Raw genomic sequence first — 18,081 nt, forward strand, 5'->3', positions numbered from 1 at the left:
GGGCTGAGGAGGAGGGGCTAGGGCTTCCTTTTACCTTGGTTATTCCTCAGCGTGCAAGGCCCAGCCAGAGGGGAGGTTACAGCAGCCTCCAGTAGCCCCACAACTGAGGAGATGTAAGCTGCTAGCCCTACCACTGGCACAGGGAGGGACTAATTCCCCACATCGTCCCTGCGGCCCTTTTGAGTTGCTACCAGAGCATGACCGTGGGCTGTGGGTTAAAAGCCATACCTACAGCCCTTAAGTATTACCTGAACCGGTCAAGCTTTTTGGCTTCCTAGTCTCAATCTGGACCTGAGCTTCCCCAAGGGTCGAGTCCAAGTGTTTCCCTATAGGGCTGCATGGAGCAGGACCATGGAGGCCTCAGCTTCAAGGACTTGGAACAAATTCACTGACTCTGAAGCTGAAATCTCAGTGGTCCTGCTCCATGCAGCAATGTGGGATAAGAGAAGTATTTGACAGCACCTGTGCCCTGGTCTCTGTATTACTGGGTAGCACAACATGCAATACAGGCACGGCACAGCAGTGATCTACAAACACTTCTGCACCCAACAATCACTTCTCCCACCACAGAAATGCAGGCACCTCCCAAGAGTGTGGGAGGCCTGGCCCTGATGCTGACCTTACCGGGCTGTAAATCAGAAGTGACTCCAGTGATGCTGATGGAGTTGCACTGGTGAAAGTGAGGAGAATTAGGCCCCACGAGCTCTTCCTCCCTGTAATAACAGACTCTGGGAATCATTCTTTTTTTCTCCTCCTTTTTGCTTTCAGGGCGTTTTGAGTCTTTCTTCTGCCTCCTTCTTTTCTGTCTCCAATCCTGCCTCTCAGTTCCCTCTTCTCTCTGATATTTAAAATCACCAGTAATGCAAACGGACAGACTCTACTTTTCCTCTCCTTGCTCAAGCACTGACACTGAACTGCCCACTGCTCTGGGGAAATGCTGTCTGGCATCCGACGGGCTGCCATGGAAACCACTCACTGTGCCACAGCTCTCTTCTCCACAGTGATCTGTCTCTCTCTCTGGGCTGCTGCCACAGCCCGTGGCCTCGCGTTGCTGCGGTGGTGACTGCTCAATGGTACAACTGACCGGGAACCAAGGTTATGCACCCAAATTAAATTAGTCATCTCTTCCCATTGCACTGGTATTTCTTTGAGAAAGAGAGCTACTGATTACAAACTGTGCACAGTTTTAATTCCCAACGAGTCCCCTACAGCAGAAATGTACCACCGTAGCTTGGACGTGTAACCCAAAATCCATATGAAATTAAAATCCAAGTCCTGAATGCTGTCAAGTACGCGAATGTAATAGGAAGAGATGGACCCAAGCTGCAAGGTTTGTATCTGACCTTCACCAAAGTGCAGAGGTGTTTGGGTCTGGCCCATCACAGGAAGGGAGTAATCAGCAGTCTACAGCTGGACCCAGTCCAAGCTTCCTGATGATTTGCGGGATTGTTTAGATTCTACTTATAGAGTATTTGTTACATTACAGCTTGGTGTGAGAACAGGGAGACTTGTGTTCTCAGTGATTCCTCCTGGGACTGGAGGTGGTGACGAAAACTGGGACTGGGAGTTGGGATCGGGGGGGAGACTGAAACTGGGTGGCCAAGGAGCCTGGGATTGAGAACCAGTGGGGAAGGAGAGAAGGAAAGACAGAGCTAACAAGGAGTTAAGGGGCAGGATTAAAAGTGGAACTGGCTGGGCAAAGACTAACGAGGAGGTGGGGACAATGGGACTGGGAACTGATGGGGAACATGGGTGTGAGGCCAGGATGGTGAAGAGAGACAGATCAGGTGAAGCACTTAGTGCAGGGGGAAAGAATAGCAATGGGTGGAGGGGTAGCTCAGTGGTTTGAGCATTGGCCTGCTAAACCCAGGGTTGTGAGTTCAATCCTTGAGGAGGCCACTTAGGGATCTGGGGCAAAAATTGGTCCTGCTAGTGAAGGCAGGGGGCTGGACTCGATGACCTTTCAAGGTCCCTTCCAGTTCTAGGAGATTGGTATATCTCCAATTATTACCTAGGTGGGATGGAACTGGGACAGGCTGGGCAAGGAGACTGGGCCTGGGAGACACTGCGGAGATGAACGGTGAGTCCAGTGGGACGACACTAGGACAGGCTGGGCAAGGGGTCAGGGACTGGGATGAGATTTGGAAAGTGGATGTCAGTTATCTGCTGACAGCAGAGGAACGGTGAGATTCAGGAAGCTTTGGTTCCATTCCAGGCTCTAGAGAGCACAGACTCTTCTGCCCATTCCCCCCGCCCTCCAAGCTTGCCCCCCTCTGCCACCTCCCTTCCCAGCTGTCCCGCTGCCAGTCCTGTCTCTTCCCCACCCCTGGCTTCTCACCCCAGTTCCATTCTCCTCCTCTAGCCAGTCTGTCTCCACTCACTCCTCAGAAGTCTCATCCCTCTCCTGTGTTGGTCCACATAGAGGATGACAGCCCACTTCTGCTATCATTTACTCCTTAGCTGAAGTGGCAGAGATCTGTGTCCTAGGTGCCGACTCCGTGGGTGCTCAGGGGCTGGAGCACCAATGGGGAAAAAATAGTGGGTGCTCAGCACCCACCAGCAGCCCTACCGATCAACTCCTCCCCCGGCCCCCAGCACCTCCCACTTGCCAGTGATCAGCTGTTCAGTGGTGTGCTGGGGGGGAGGGGAAGGCGTGGGGCAGGAATAGGTGGGGTGAGAACGGGGCATGCTTGAGGGATGGGGGGTGGGGCCTTGGGAGAAGGGATAGAGTGCGGGCAGGGCCTGGGGCAGAGTAGGGGTCGAGCACCCCAGGGAAACTGGAAAGTTGGTGCCTCTGGTCTGTGTGGTGGATCTAAAGGTTCCCACCCTGCTGATAAACCCTTTGGATGTCAATATAATGCCACCTGAAGGAATTTCTGGTTGTTCAGTTTGGTTTTTTAAACTAGCAAATCTCTCACAATGTTAAAAGTACACGATTAAGGTTGTAAAGTCAAACACTCGAAAGTTAGGAAATGCCAGAGTTAAGGTTGCCTGTACAACCTTAATTCAGTCCCCTTGTGTATCTGCATGATGATAATCTTTAGTCACATACTATTCGTTTTTCAACAGAACTTCTGCCTCACTTAGTGCAGAGGATGGACTGTGCTTTGAGAATGAATTAGAGTTGTGTAGTCAACGAGAGTGTCTTCTGTAAGATCCCTGCTTCATCTGCTGCAGAATTTGAAAGGGGTGTTGTGAATGAGGGAGGGGAAGCAAGAAGAGAGAGAATCGTCTCAGGGTTCAGGCAGCTGAATGCTGCCTTGGAAAACTAGACTCTCTGCCAGAGAGTTCCAGTGTGACGCTCAGGGCCGCCCAGAGGGGGGGGCAAAGGGGGCAATTTGCCCCGGGCCCCGGGCTCCGCAGGGGCCCCCAAGAGAAGAGCGGAGGCTCCCGCCTCCGCCCCTCTCCTGGAGCCTCAGCGTCTCCGGCAGGGCCCCTGAGCCCCGCCCCGCTCAGAGACGGTCCCGCCCCCACCCCGGCCCAGCCTCTTACCGAGCACGTCTCTGGCGGGGCCTGAGCTCCGCCCCGCTCAGAGCCGCGTGGGGAGGGGGCGGGGCTGGGAGCTCCAACGGGGCCTGAGCCCCGCCCCGCTCAGAGCACCGTGGGGAGGGGGCGGGGCAGCTGCCTCCGCTCGGCGTGGAGCTCACAGCCCCGCCCCCTCACCACGCGGCTCTGAGCGGGACGGAGCTCAGGCCCCGCCAGAGACGTGCTCGGTAAGAGGCTGGGGCTGGGGCTGGGACCGGGGCGGGAGGGAGGAGCGGGACCCGCCGGGGGCCGGGCCGGGACCGGGGGGGAGCGGGACCCCCTGCCGCCGCCGCCGAAGCGCAGCCCGGGGTCTTTGGCGGTGGGGGGCCCCTTCTGTTCCGGGACCCGCCGCCTAAGTGCCCGGAAGGCCCGCGGCAGGGACCCCCCCCCGCCACCGAATTACCGCCGAAGACCGGGCTGCGCTTCGGCGGCGGTCCCGCTCCGGCGGTAATTCGGCGGCGGGGGGCTCCCGCCGCGGGTCTTCGGGGCACTTCAGCGGCGGGTCCCGGAACGGAAGGGCCCCCCGCCGCCGAAGACCCCGGGCCCCCGGAATCCTCTGGGCGGCCCTGGTGACGCTGGGCAAGTCACTTAAACCAAACTTTTCAAAAGTGGTTACTAATTGTGTGTTCCTCATTTCCTGGGTCCCTGATGTGAGACCATAGGGTCTGACCTACAGAAGTGCTGAGCACTCACAGCTGCAACTGAAGTCACTGGGAGTTATGCTGTAAACATATAAAGTGCTGTTTAATACCAAGTGCCCTGCAAAAGCGGGCCAGAGGCATCTCAAATTGGGCACCCTAAAATAGCGGATTCTTTTGACCATAATCTCTCTGCCTCAGTTCCCCATTTTACAGCTAGGGATAATAGCACCCCCACATCCCAGGGCTGTTGTAAAGATAAATGTTTGGGAAGCTCTCACATACTACAGTGATAAGTGCCACAGAAAAGCCCATGAGGAACCTAATAATTCTGTCCTCCAAGCAGGTTTGAATAGTGTGCAGTGGGCCACACGCTGAACAGTGAAGACAAAACAAAATATTCTATAGCCGCTCATTAAGAGAGCACGGTTCTTCTTGTGTACTGATAGAGGGGTTCTGTTGTGGGGGGAGTTGTGATCATGTAATTAGACTATCTCATAAGGAGACTGCATTAAGGTTGCATAAGCAGCAAAGAATCCTGTGGCACCTTATTGACTAACAGACGTTTTGCAGCATGAGCTTTCGTGGGTGAATACCCACTTCGTCGGATGCAAGACTAAGGTTGCATAGTTAACCTTAATTCTGGCATTGCCTGACTGTTGAGTGCTTGACTGTGTAACCGCAATGTTCTTTTAATGTAGTTTTTATGTTTTTTGAGGGAATACACACTGCCTTTTTATTTCTGCTTTCAGAGCTGTAGGACATCTTCCCCAGCAGTGATGTTGTATGTGTGAGGCACAGTCATGCGCACATCTTTGAGAAGCTAAGTCCCATCACTATATGGACTTCACCACGTATCTGTGCACCTCACAATTTTTTATGCGTTTACCCTGCCAATTTCCCTGTGAAGCAGGGCTGTATTACCATATCCATTTTACAGATGACAAACTGAGGCACAGAGAGATTACAGGAGTTGCCCAAGGTGACAGTCGAAGTTTGTGGCAGAGCAGGGAATTGATCCCAGGTCTCCTGGCAGGGCCGGATTTAGGTGCAAGCAACCCAGGCGACTGCCTGAAGCGCTGGGCTTGGGGTGCTCTTTTTGTTGTTAGCGACAAAAGGGAAAATAGAATGTTTGAAGTAAAATGTTTCAGGTGTTCCGTATGTGGATTCATTTTTCACGAACCTCCTAGAATGTTCTGGACCTTTGTAGAATCTCACGGAACCTTTCCTGACTTTCTGAGCACTACATTTTCCTTGAACCTCCTAAAATGTTAGCCATGCCCTTGCAGGTATATAAGGGCAGGGCATTGCCGGCCAGTCAGTGAGATATAAGAACGAAGTGAAGTGAGAACCCAGCTGCAATATTGTGAACCTGTTTTATTGTGTAATTGTGGATAAATCAGGTATGCAAAACATGCATCAAAGGCATGAAATGGGCTACAAATGCAGTAAAAAATAAGATATTCAAAAGTTTAACAAATGGAGGGGAGGCGGGTGGTGAAGACACTCCTTGTCTGGGGTGCCACTTGGTTTAGGGCTGGTCCTGTTCTCCTGGGGTCTAGGCTTCACTCCTTTGCTGCTCATCAAAACATGTCAGAGAGGAGGAGTGTCAGACTGAGAAACACTGGTGTAGATCTTTATAAAGTGTAGGGCACCCCTCCTGGTCAGGCATGAAGGACTGGCTGGGGTAGGAGGTGTGAAAGATGTAGGCAGGGAATTTCAAGTGCCCGCCTAACCACTACACCATCCTTCCTCTAATTACACTACGTGGATATGCTGCACATGCCCATTAGTCTCTCCCTTACAGTACATCTTTCTGGCCCATTATAATTGTGTGTGAGAGGTAATATTTAATCTCCAAACTCCACCCTTGGAAGGATGAGCAAGGGGATACAGTAAACGTTTTGTGCATCTTGTGTCCTGTTTGCTGTACTGGATCCTTGATTAGAAATACAAAGTTCACTGTAACAAAAAAACAAGTCAACTGATGTACACAATCCATAGGAAGACCCCACCCTGCTTGCCGGTAAGGCTGAAATGAAGTGCATTCTGTGGGTCAGCTTGACCATTTACACAGTTTCCAGTGTACTTCAAGCTTTGGAGCAGGATCTAGAGGATACCTGGCAATCAAACCACTCATTAACCCCAGATCACAAAGATTTGTTCTGGGGTCAGTGTTTTTTCATTTCAATTTTCATTTTCCCCACAGAAATGTGTGGAATTGAAGGTGTAAACCGACGTTGGTTTTTAATACAGATGCTTAACTAACATAGCACATTCAGCAAAATTTTGTTCTCAGTTACATTGGTGCAACCTCATTGATTTCAGCTTCCTCTGTGTTAATTAGGCATCCATAGAGCTGAGAGCAGGGTTTGGCCCCTATGAGTGAGACTAAAACCCAGATTTAAGGTTAGCTACCAGCAGATATATGCACAAAAAAGCAAAGTAGGGAAAAGAAGTAAAGATGCTGTTGAACCAAATCCTCAGCAGCTGTAAATTGGCAGAGCACCACTGAAGTCAGTGCTGATTCACTGCAGCTGAAGATCAGGCCCTTAATCTAACTCTTAACAAATCCACTCTCACCTCTCAATTCTGAAGTAGCCTCCCTGTCCCCCACAGCTGCACCACATCTTCCATCTCCCCTTTAGATTCTAGCTGACAGTTTCACTGCCTTGTGAGCACCGCTTAGCTGCAACCTGACTGGTATGTGACCTAATTCCCTACATTCTGTTTCAGTGCCTTTCTGTCATGCTGCTTCACCTTTTGAATTACTTTATTAGAAACCTCGCAGCTCAACAAACTGCATGCAAATTGGATAGTGTTCATTGTTGTTAATTCTAGCAAAGTAAATCAAATGTACAAACTTTTACAGGACTCAGTTCTTACTATTATTATTTTCATTTGTGAACACTAAGGCCAATGTATTCCTGTCTGAATACCAGCTTCAGTGAAAGTTCCTTCTTTCCCTAAACACGTACAAACACTGGGCAATATTTTCTTGGGTTTTATTAACAAGATATTTATTAAGAAAGTTAAGAGGTTTAAAAATCCTTGCCATGCAAATGTCAGAGACGATGAATCATTGCAATAGAGAGCTTTTGTTTGGAGAAACCTATAGTAATATAACCATCAGATTCAGATCTCTCTGCTTAACAGGTATTAGCATGTTAGAGTGAACAGCTTTACATTAACCATGACATGCTGTTTCTGGTGATCTTTTTAAATTGAATGATGTCTCTAATTACACATTTAACAAAGAAGACATGTCTGTCAAATGTTAATAATTTAAAAAGTTGGACAGGTGTGCTGGGTTATTTTGCAAGTGAGTGTGCTTTGCCTGAGTACTGAATAAATGGTAGGCAAATATCTAAGTAGCTGTTTGTCCTCTATTCTGCTGGGTTCATAATTGGTATATTAATTTTATGACAACATCCCATATTTTTGAGCCATTCCTCTAGAGTTGGACTATTTTTTTTTTCCAATGGGAGACTGTGAATAGCCATGCAGCTACTAGCAGATGAGATTAGTTCTTCCTTTCTTTCGGGTGACTATTTCCATAAGGAAGCCCCAGGAGGATTACTACAGGAACACTTGGTATTTTGTTTATAAACTGTGTCCTAATACACTCTGACTGGATGTGTGCATAAAATCTTCCCTTTCACCACAATTTCTCCACTTTTATAGATTGAATGGCTTTTTTTTTTAATCTGACTCATTGAAATGGTATCTTAACCTTGCTTTCATTGTGCTACAGACTAAGGTTGCTGGTCCTCTTTCCAGATCACAATTCATTTCTCTGGGATAATTTGTCTGTCGAGATCCTTTTCCCAGCATCTAATATGCAGACACTTTCTTTTGTTAGGAAAGCTATCTGCAAAGATTTATATCAATTAGTTATTTTTTAAATTGACTAGATGTCATGGCTTCTATTGAAGTTAACTCTCTGTATAAAACAACTTTCCTGCAAAGTTGAGAAACATAATGCCTAACTTGAAAGAACTGGTACCATGAGATAGCGAGCCAGCTTAAGTTAGTTCTGATCTCTAAAAAAGTTAGAAAGTTTCTTTACTGAATAGCTGGCCATCCATAGGTATTCCATGGTTTTCCAAATCTTTAAAACTTTCTGATCTGCTATTTGAGTTAAGATCTGGATTATTTGATCTGGATATCACTGATGGGGAAAGAGGTTTTTTTTTTTATCTCTAGTTCTGTCTCAGATTGCTTCAATAAAGAAGACTTGTGAGACTAAAAGCAACACACCTTCATCTACAGTTGTCTTCATTTGTGGCCCTTGCGAACAGGCTACAGGTCCAAAATTGGTCTTTGGTCTCATTTTTCAGGAACCAGAATAAGTGACGACTACCTCATCCATCAAACTCAGTGGGAGCCTCCATCACTTGTATTCCAGTCCCATGGAGTAGTCTTTGCTAAAGGATATTGTAAATTTCTAGGCAGTGTGATTTGTTTTTCTCCAGTTAATCCATGGTAGCCTAGCGATATTTCCTCTGTCACAATTTTCTTGTTCAATAAAGCCCCACTGATTGGCTGGATTAGAGCACATCCAATCCAATATTTGGAACAGCTAGTCTACCCTGTTTAGTGGGCCTGTACAAAATATCTGCACACTCTTTGTCTCTTCTTATCCTATATACATTCTAACAATGGCCTCTGTATTCCTGCTAGGGTTTTATCTGGGGTGATCACAGAGCGATTTTTGAAACAAGTGAGATGCCCTTGGGAAAATACTCCTTTTTCACCGTGACTATTTTTCCCACCCACAAAACTGTATTTCCCTTATCACTCCAGATTTTGTTTACATTGGCTGTAGTAGTGGTTTGACTTTTAAAGCCTAGAGCTCTTCTAGGTTGTTTGAGATTTGAATTGCCAGGCATTTTCTAGAACTCGTTGGCCATTTGTACCCAAATGTTTTCTGGAGGAATGGCTTCTGAGTCTGACAAACTGAGAGCTAGCATTTCAGATTTGCCATAACTTAATTTGAATCCAGCAGCTTTCTCAAAGTCTTGGATTTCTTTAGATACTAATTTTAAGGAAATGTTTGGGTTAGCTTTATCTACTGCTAAAATGTTTGTATCTATTTTCCTGATGTGTTCCTGAAAGTTTTATTCTGGTGACAAATTCATTGTTCCTTATCCTCTGTGCAAAAGGCTCTATGGCCATTGCAAAAAAGTAAAGGAGACAATGGACATAGCTGCCTAGGCAATATTTTCTTTGCATACCTCATCTCCACACATTAATGTCCTTCAATGGCCCTTAATTCTTGTCAGTCAAAATGTTGGGGGCCAGCTTTCATTACCATGGCAGGGAGTGACTGGGTCCAATCTGCCACCCTAGGCCTAGAAGTGTGGAGAGAGTCAGCACACTGAAGTTCTCCTTAGGGCAGCAGATTATCTTGAGCCATTTCTGCAGAGACTATTTAGATAAGAGCTCAGGCTCACTGCATTAATACAAAATTATAAATCACATATCACAATATAGTTAACTGTCACAGAAATGCATTCAAATGCCCAGGTGTGAATCTCATACCTGGTAGCAGGGGAGAGAATAAATAATAATAAAAGCTAATTACAAACACTAACTAGATTTCCCAACATCTCACTAAGCTGTGAAGTGTTATGCCCATTTCACAGGTTGGGAAGCTAGAGGCAGAGAGCATAAGTGATTTCCCTAATAGACAGACTCCCAGGTTCTGCAAACTTATAAAAAAAAATGACTATTCTAATTGTTATTTAATAGGACAAGAGTGCTCAGAAGCCCCAGTTGGGACTGGCACTGTACAACCATATAATGAAGACAGACAGTATTATTAATATGGACCCACACCAGTCAGCCTTCTGCATGTTAAACTCTGACGGTCACTGAAAGAACTCCAACAGACCTGCAGGTTAATGTACGCAGCGTTGTTGTAGGCATGTTGGTCCCAGGATATGAGTGAGACAAAATGGATGAGGTAATATCTGCTATTGATGAGAGAGGCAAGCTTTTGAGCTTGCACAGAGCTGTTCTTCAGGTCTGGCGAACATACTTAATGTCTCAGACCTGAAGAACAGCTCTGTGTAAGCTTCTTATAATCTTGCCCCTCTCACCAACAGAAGCTGGTCCAATAAAAGATATTCCCTCACCACCTTGTCTCTCTAGAGGTTAATGATCATTCAGATTCCCCTGCGAGGAATTTCAGTGGTTTCCTTTGGGGGCAATGCATCATCTTCCCCTGGTTGCGGGCTCACATACCCAGGCACAAAGCTGGTGCCAGTGAAGTGAGCTTCTGTGAGGGGAAAAAGTAGAGGCAGCCAGATGGTGGTAGTACCCTGCTAAGATCTGACTGACCACAAGGAAAACCTATGCGATCTTTGGAATAAGAAGTTATTGGGGACTGGAGTTAAAATGGTCTGACTGGTGGCAAGGGATGGGAGACAGATTTTAAATCTATCCATGTAGACCTGACTGATACTCATCAAATGAGGAGCTAGCAGGCCTTTAACAAGCCAAATTAGCCAGCTTACTCTTCATGGAGCTATTCTGGCTCCTCTCCCAAACAACTGCAGCCAGTTTCAGGTAGGCTTCCCCATTACTCATCTCTTCACACCTAGGTACAATCCTTCTGACCTAATAAAGCCTTCAAAAGGCAAAAGCCTTTGGGGAATTAACTAGTATATGTGATGTCTTGCAGGATTATGGACAGGTGTGGCCACATAGCTAAGCCCAAGAGAAGTCCAGGGAAGAAGCTGGAAAGCTCTGCAAGGGAAATTTTCATATTTTGGGTGGGGAAAATCAAGTTTCCTGTTTTGTCCTCCAGGAAGGTGCTTCATGGTGACAAATGGAGAATGGGGCTGTGTGTTATCCAGTGGCTCAGTGTTATCACTGTTATCCCTGAGGCTGCAGCTCTGATTCTCTCCCGTCTTCTGCCTTGTGTAGTCATTTACACCAGTGCAAAGCGAGTGCGAGCCACTCCCTTTCTGGCTTAGTAGCTCTTTTCACCCACTGTGCACTAGTGTAAATCACTACACAAAAAGACAGGCAGCATGTTCTCAGGACTGCTGGTGTTACTAGGTCGTACTGGTTATAATTTTGTATATTTTTCACTGAAATTCTTTACAAATAAAGCCCTGTTCTATTCTTGATGTTACAGTCCTATCCCTGTAGCCGCTCTAGCTACATCAAACTTAGCAAAGCTGTGTTTCAAGGGCAAAAGTCTGATACTGTTACTCAGGCAAAATCTCCCTTTGGCTTTCGTGGGAAATTTGCCTGAGGTGGAAACTTCAGGATCTGGCCCCAAATTACGAACAAATGTCTGCTCCGTTTTTGGACCTGAATCTGCAAGCTGAGCACCCGCCATATCCGAGGAAGTCAGTGATGTTAGACACTGAGCTCTTAGCGAAATCAGGGTCTTCAGGCCTAGTTCTGTTCTCACTGGCACCACTGGGAGTCTTTTTTTTTTTTCAAGGAAGGCAGGATCTGACCCTGTGTGTGAAGGGTGGGCAAAGAGCACTCTGTTACGGTGGCTGCTGCGTGGCAGGCTGTCAGTGATACAGCATGTCTGTTTCCAGCTGATGTGCTCACTGATTTCCATAGTTGAAGTCTCTTCTTACCATGCACACACCTCGCTGAACTCCCATGAGATACATAACTCTTCAGAAACTCCCAGATCGACAGGCGTGCCTGATGATCCACAGTCACACACCTTTGGATCTGCTAAAAATATTTTCCTCTACCTCTGACCGAATACTTAGTTTCCTCCTGTCTATCAAACGTGTCTTTGCTCACAGTGTAAGGCAGGGCCAGGCAAGCTTGTGTGACCACAATTCAAGTAGGAACAGTTTTTTTTCATTAAGGCTTGTACCTCAGTGGAAAATATAGGTGTGTGTATAGCACTTCTCTAAGGCACCAAGCTGCTCTCTGCTTTGGTAGTGATTTATAATCTGAAATCTCAGCAGTATCTTGTGGCTTCCAGGGCTATAACCACTACATAGAATATCAGGGTTGGAAGGGACCTCAGGTGCCCTCTAGTCCAACCCCCTAGCCCAGAGAGATTTTTGTCCCAGTTCCCTAAGTGGCCCCTTCAAGGATGGAACTCATCACCCTGGGTTGCGCAGGCCAATGCTCAAACCACTGAGCTATCCCTCCCCCTGACTTTTTTTTTTTTTCTTCTTTTCTCTCTCTCTCTCTCTCTCTCTCTCTCTCTCTCTCTCTCTCTCTCTCTCTCTCTCTCTCTCTCTCTCTCTCTCTCTCTCTCTCTCTCTCTCTCTCTCTCTCTCTCTCTCTCTCTCTCTCTCTCTCTCTCTCTCTCTCTCTCTCTCTCTGTCTGTCTGTCTGTCTGTCTGTCTGTCTGTCTGTTGTACCTTAAACCCATCTTCAATGGCCACAAGAGCTTTCCTGCTCAATGTGCTCCAAGCCTGGGCCAGACTCTTCCCTTAGATCTGATTTACACCAACAGAACTAACTCCAGCAAAGTCAATAACATTACACGTGTCCATAAAAGAAGAGTCAGCTTCTGGTCTTTGCAAAGCTTCTTGGTTTATTCACTGTCCTAGATGGGGTGGATAAAGTGGTAAGGATCCTTTTAGTACTGATGACAATCGGCGACTGTAGATCATAGAACTTAAGATCAGAAGGGACCATTATGATCATCTAGTCTGACCTCCCGCAAAATGCAGGCCACAAAAGCTGACCCACCCACTCCTGAAATAATTCTCTCCCTTGACTCAGCTGTTGAAGTCCCCAAATCCTGATTTAAAGACTTCAAGTAACAGATAATCCTCCAGCAAGCGACCCCTGCCCCATGCTGCGGAGGAAGGCGAAAAACCTCCAGGGCCACTGCCAATCTACCCTGGAGGAAAATTCCTTCCCAACCCCAAATATGGCGATCAGCTGAACCCCGAGCATGCGGGCAAGACTCTCCATCCAGATTTATGCTATATCTGTATGTTTAAGGTGTGTACTGTAAGTTGCCTAGAGATGTGCAATACAATTTGTGTGCACACATGAGTTTTGCCAACTGCCAAGTATTCAGGCCCTCAAATCATAAGATGGGCTTTAAAATGGGATTTTAAAACATACAAAAAAGACTAACTTTATTATTTGCCTTCTGTTTTTTGAGCTGAGTTGTGTTTTCATGCTTTTCGCCATAGCCATGAGGGTTAGAAGCATGCCTCTTTAGGAAAATACACAAGATTCTCAGCTTTCAGGTTATCACCTGACTCCAGGAGCTGGGGCTTTAAGAACACCAAATATCACAGGACTTGTAAGAAAATAACAAGAGTTGGCAATACTGACAAAGAGAGAAAATGCGCAAATGAAAATCATAATAATTTGAGAAAAGATTTTAATAAATACCAGCAACAACCCCTAAGTAGTATCATCTTCACTTATTCTTTTAACTACCCAGAGTTGTTTATATGCAGTACTGTCCTTTATTTAGCTGACAGCTCACTAGTAGACATTCAAGAGACTCTAGCCACAAAAATGTGGCTCTTATCAAAGTGGACATCAAGCAACAAATGGGAAATGTAAAAATATGTATAGAGTGTTTCAAGCACATAGTACGTTTTCTTCTTCCTAATGCAAAGCGGGGTTCTTTAGAATCAGCCATTTAAGGTCCAGGAGCTTCTGGGAAACAGGATAAATGGTTAACTTCATCAAAGACAGGTGTTGTAGAATTTGTAATGCAGGTGTATAGTTTGGTGCTTGAGCCAGAGCTGAACCCAGAGCAGTTCTGGGCTCTTGTATCATAAGCAGGCAGGAGCGGCACCAGGGTTTTTGCTGCCCTAGGCGGCAGTGCTCCTCCTCTGAGCATTCGGTGGTGGGGGGTGGTCCTTCCGCTCCGCGTCTTCGGGGCACTTCAGGGGCGGGTCCCGGAGCAAGTGAAGGACCCGCCGCCGAATTTCCACCGAAGACCCGACGCGGAAGGACCCCCCTCGCCGCCGAATTTCTGCCGAGGGCGGCAAAATGCTGCCCCCCCCCCCCAATCCTGCTGCCCTAGGCCTAGTGGAAGTGCCAGCTCTGTAAGCAGGTCTACAATAGGAACTGTACTCGATGGTGGTTTCAAGCCAGGTCTTTGGCAAACAAAATATTTCACCATAATAACGAGCACTGACTGGCACCAAAGGTAGCAGTTTAAAGAGGAAGGCCTGGGACTGAATGGAGAAGGAGAATGCATTACCCCCTCGCCCTGTGTGATAGCGCTATGCCAGGTCCGACATCCCTTTAATGGCTGGAATAGGGAAGTGTGTAGTAAGGGTAACAGAACAGCCCTGTCTCGCCTGCCTCACCCATTCTCAGAACCAAACGCCCAGCATGTCTTCACAGGGGTAACTTGTGAGTGTATCTGGCTTTGGCTTTGTCCTGCAATTCAATTTTCCAGCTGAACCAAGCCCAGAGTACGCTGGTGGTAGAATGGAAGGCTGTTCTCATGGGATTTGCAGCCAGGAGTAGAAGTCTGGAAATCTGGCAAGAAACCCTGATTTTTCCCCCAGGACTTGCCGCCCAAAACTGCCGAGTCAGACGCTTCCCACAAGCTTTGGATTCACATCTAAACATGAAGTGAGACTGAGGGGAGCTTGCTGAGGTTCGTTCCCCCCGGGTAGTTTGGCAGCTGCTGCATCTGCTGTACCTGTTTTACGGCTAGCGGGCTTCAGTCATCCCTGCTAACAAATGGACAGTCTTACCAGCACTGACTGTACTTTAAAACAAACTACATGAAACTTATGCTAGGAGCGTGGGAAGATTCCTTGTGAAATATATTCCCCCTTTAGTTCCGGTAATAAACCCTCCATCTATCTAACCAGTGTCCCCCTGCTAAATGATGGACCCAGAATGCATCACTGCATATGTCTTATTTGTAAAAGCAGCCCCGGAGTGACTGTATCTGGGCCCCTGACAGCACAGGCACATAAGAACTGTACTGGTTAGAAAGCATCTCTAGTCAGGGGTGAAAGTAACTTACAGGACTTACGGGTACTGCTGGAGTCCTGAGGGGGCGTGGCCTCACCTGGAAGAGGCGTGGCCTCTCAAGATTTAAAGGCCCTGGGGCACCAGCTGTGGCTGGGAGCCCCAGGGCCTTTAAATCAACCAGGGGCTCCCAGCTGCAGAGGTGGCTGGGAGCCCCCCGGGGCTCAGGGGCAAATTAAAGGGCCCGGGGCTCCAGCCGTCAGGAGGAACCTCGAGCTTTGCGGGGCTGGGGCAGGGATTTAAATGGCCCAGAGCTCCTGCCGCTGAGGGGAGCCCCGAGCCCTTTAAATCCTGGCCCCAGCCCGGCCGCCAGAGCCATAGCTGGGATTCAAAGGGCTCTGGGCTGCCCGCAGCCGTGGGCAGCCCAGAGCCCTTTCAGTCCTCGTGGTGGAAGCCGGTGCGGTCCAGCACGGCGTACTGGCTCTTGCCGGGACTGGACCGGACCGGCTTACTTCCACCTCTGGCTCTAGTTAATGCTAATCCTGCAGGGAGTTGAGGCCAGGTAGCACTTCACAGAACTGGGCCCTATGCTTGTGCTATGATAGGAGCCTCAATGCAGGGAGAGCCCAGGGCAGACCAGGATACCTGGTCCCTCCAGGCAGGCTGTAAATGACTCTGTGCCTCTGACCGTGTGATGCTGCTTGTTCTGTATCTCTGCAGGTTGTTCTGATGTTTTAGTTGAAATATTTTTCCTGGTGTATTTTAACATTGTGGGACCTGAAATAAAGTAGAAACCCACAGAAAACTCCTATTATTACCATGGCTTATGTCCCCCAGTGTGACTCACATACATGGCAAACTCCCTCTGAACCCTCTTTCCCAAAATACGTTACATGAACCCCATTCTATTCAGACAAGGGAGGGTCTACTGAAGTTCAAAGGCTGCTGAGACTATAAATACAGTAGAAACTCAGAGTTATTACGACCACCAGTCAACCACACACCTCATCTGGAATCAGAAGTACACAGTCAGGCAGCAGCAAAGACAAAAAACAAGCAAATACAGTCCAGTACTGTGTTAAACATAAACTACAAAGCCATAAAAGGGAAAGCAGCATTTTTCTTTTGCATAGTAAAGTTTCAAAGCTGTATTAAGTCAATGTTCAGTTGTAAGCTTTTGAAAGAACAGCCATAACATTTTGTTCAGAGTTACGAACATTTCAGAGTTACGAACAACCTCCATTCCGGAGGTGTTCGTAACTCTGAGGTTCTACTTTACCTTTCCAGTGTAGGAAAAGGTATTTTCCTATGATAATCTGTGGGAAATAGCGTCACCTAGTGGACAATGTAAAATGCAGCAATAGTCATGAGTGTTGCTACAACATTTTCTGAGAGTTTCTGTGATCCCAGCGAACATGGAATGATGTGCTGGTGCCGGATATGTGTTTATCTGTTTGCAGTGTGAGTGCAGCGAGGCAAGAGGGCTGGTGTGAAAGAGACGAGATACTGATAGGACGTGAGGAGCAGCAGTAAAGGTAAGAAAGCTGTCAGATTGGGGGTGGGGGTAGGGAACAGTGTGTCTCTTCTTTTGCAGCACTGGACGGCTGGAACTTGTTTGTCTGTTAGTGATCTCCTCAGTGTAATTTCTACTCTAAAATGTGACGTGTTCCATGAATTTCCTAATTTCCCTGCGGCTCCAGCTCATTATTCTGATGACAGCAACGTGCTCAGTTATTGGACGCTTCATGAAAGGGCTTGGGGAGGCAATTTGCTGATGTTCTTATATTCACCCTATAGATGTACTTGGTCCTTTTGTTTGTTTGTTTTTTAAAAGAAAAGGCCTCCTCATGCTGCTGCATTTGGAGAGGCAGCATGGTCTAGTGGATAGGGCTGTCAACATGGAGTCAGGAGATCTGGGTTCTGTTCCATCCCCGACTCTACAACAGACTTACTGTGTGAGGTTGGGCAAGTCTCATTCCTCCCTTGCTGCTGCCTGTGTCGTGTGTAAACTGTTTGGGGGCAGTGTGTGTCTCTCACCATGTGCACGTTTAGTGCATAGCACAATGGGGCCTCTGGCTGTTCTTGTAACATTAATACTGATAAGTGCTACTGATAAATTGTGAGTGGAGTTAGGTGGGGCTTTTTCTTTACTTGCCACCTGCAGTTAAGTTAACTGAAAAGAAATAGGAAATGGAGACGTATTTAGAGCCTCCAGCTGCTTTAGGCAGCATCTGTGTTAAACCGGGGATGCAGGAATGAGGTTATTAATGGTGAGATTAGTCGTGTTGGATTTTGTGGCACAACTATTAGAGGATCAGTGCAGCAGGTTCATTGGAAAGACCGAACAAAAGCTCCTTCGGGTGATGCTGGAATGAGCAATAGAGTGCAGATCTGATTATAAACTATTAATTACATTCAATGACGAATGTTGCTGGGGTAGCGATAGACGGTAGAAGTGGGGACGTGCTATTTTAGGGTCTGATCCCACACTTAACCATAGTACTTTTATACACTGGAGTAGTGTCATTGAACTGAATAAGGCTGTTCACACACATGCCTGTTTACAGGATTGGGTCCCCTGGGGTTGAATTGCCTTGAGCTGACAAAGTTATGCTTGTCTGTATGAGAATGAAGGGACGATCCCAGTCGTGTGACATACTTGGAGCATGGGCTTAATTAAGATTGACAGTTTATTCAGTGTGTACGTCCTGAGGAGCTTAAAGGCCTTTGATTAAAAAAATCAAGTGGTAAGGGTGGATAATGCCAATAATCGGAAGCTTTGTAATTATTCTTCTGTCTGAAATGTATCCAGTCAAGGGTACCTGAACCCTGGCTTTTATTTTCTCAATATTATTAAAAGTATGGAAAGATACAATGGGTTTATCAGAAAAATGGTGGTAGGCCATAAATGAATGACTTGCTTACCTAAGGCTGGGTTAAACAGGACCTCTTTTCTTAAGGTGTAAACCACAGGCCTTATCGGGGATGGTTTCATGGAAAGGTATTTTTGCAC

At 47.1% G+C, this 18,081-nt stretch overlaps 1 long non-coding RNA gene across 1 annotated transcript in view; it reads left to right on the plus strand.

Moving 5' to 3' along the window:
* Positions 1-5,412: 5,412 nt before the first annotated feature.
* Positions 5,413-18,081, plus strand: part of LOC123367045 — an 89,066-nt gene continuing 76,397 nt past the window's right edge. The window contains exons 1-2 of the long non-coding RNA XR_006578277.1: positions 5,413-5,566; positions 16,529-16,603. This is a non-coding gene — a long non-coding RNA (uncharacterized LOC123367045). The remainder of the gene's footprint in view (positions 5,567-16,528; positions 16,604-18,081) is intronic.

The sequence above is a fragment of the Mauremys mutica genome, chromosome 3 (assembly GCF_020497125.1).
Source record: "Mauremys mutica isolate MM-2020 ecotype Southern chromosome 3, ASM2049712v1, whole genome shotgun sequence".
Taxonomy (NCBI): domain Eukaryota; kingdom Metazoa; phylum Chordata; order Testudines; family Geoemydidae; genus Mauremys; species Mauremys mutica.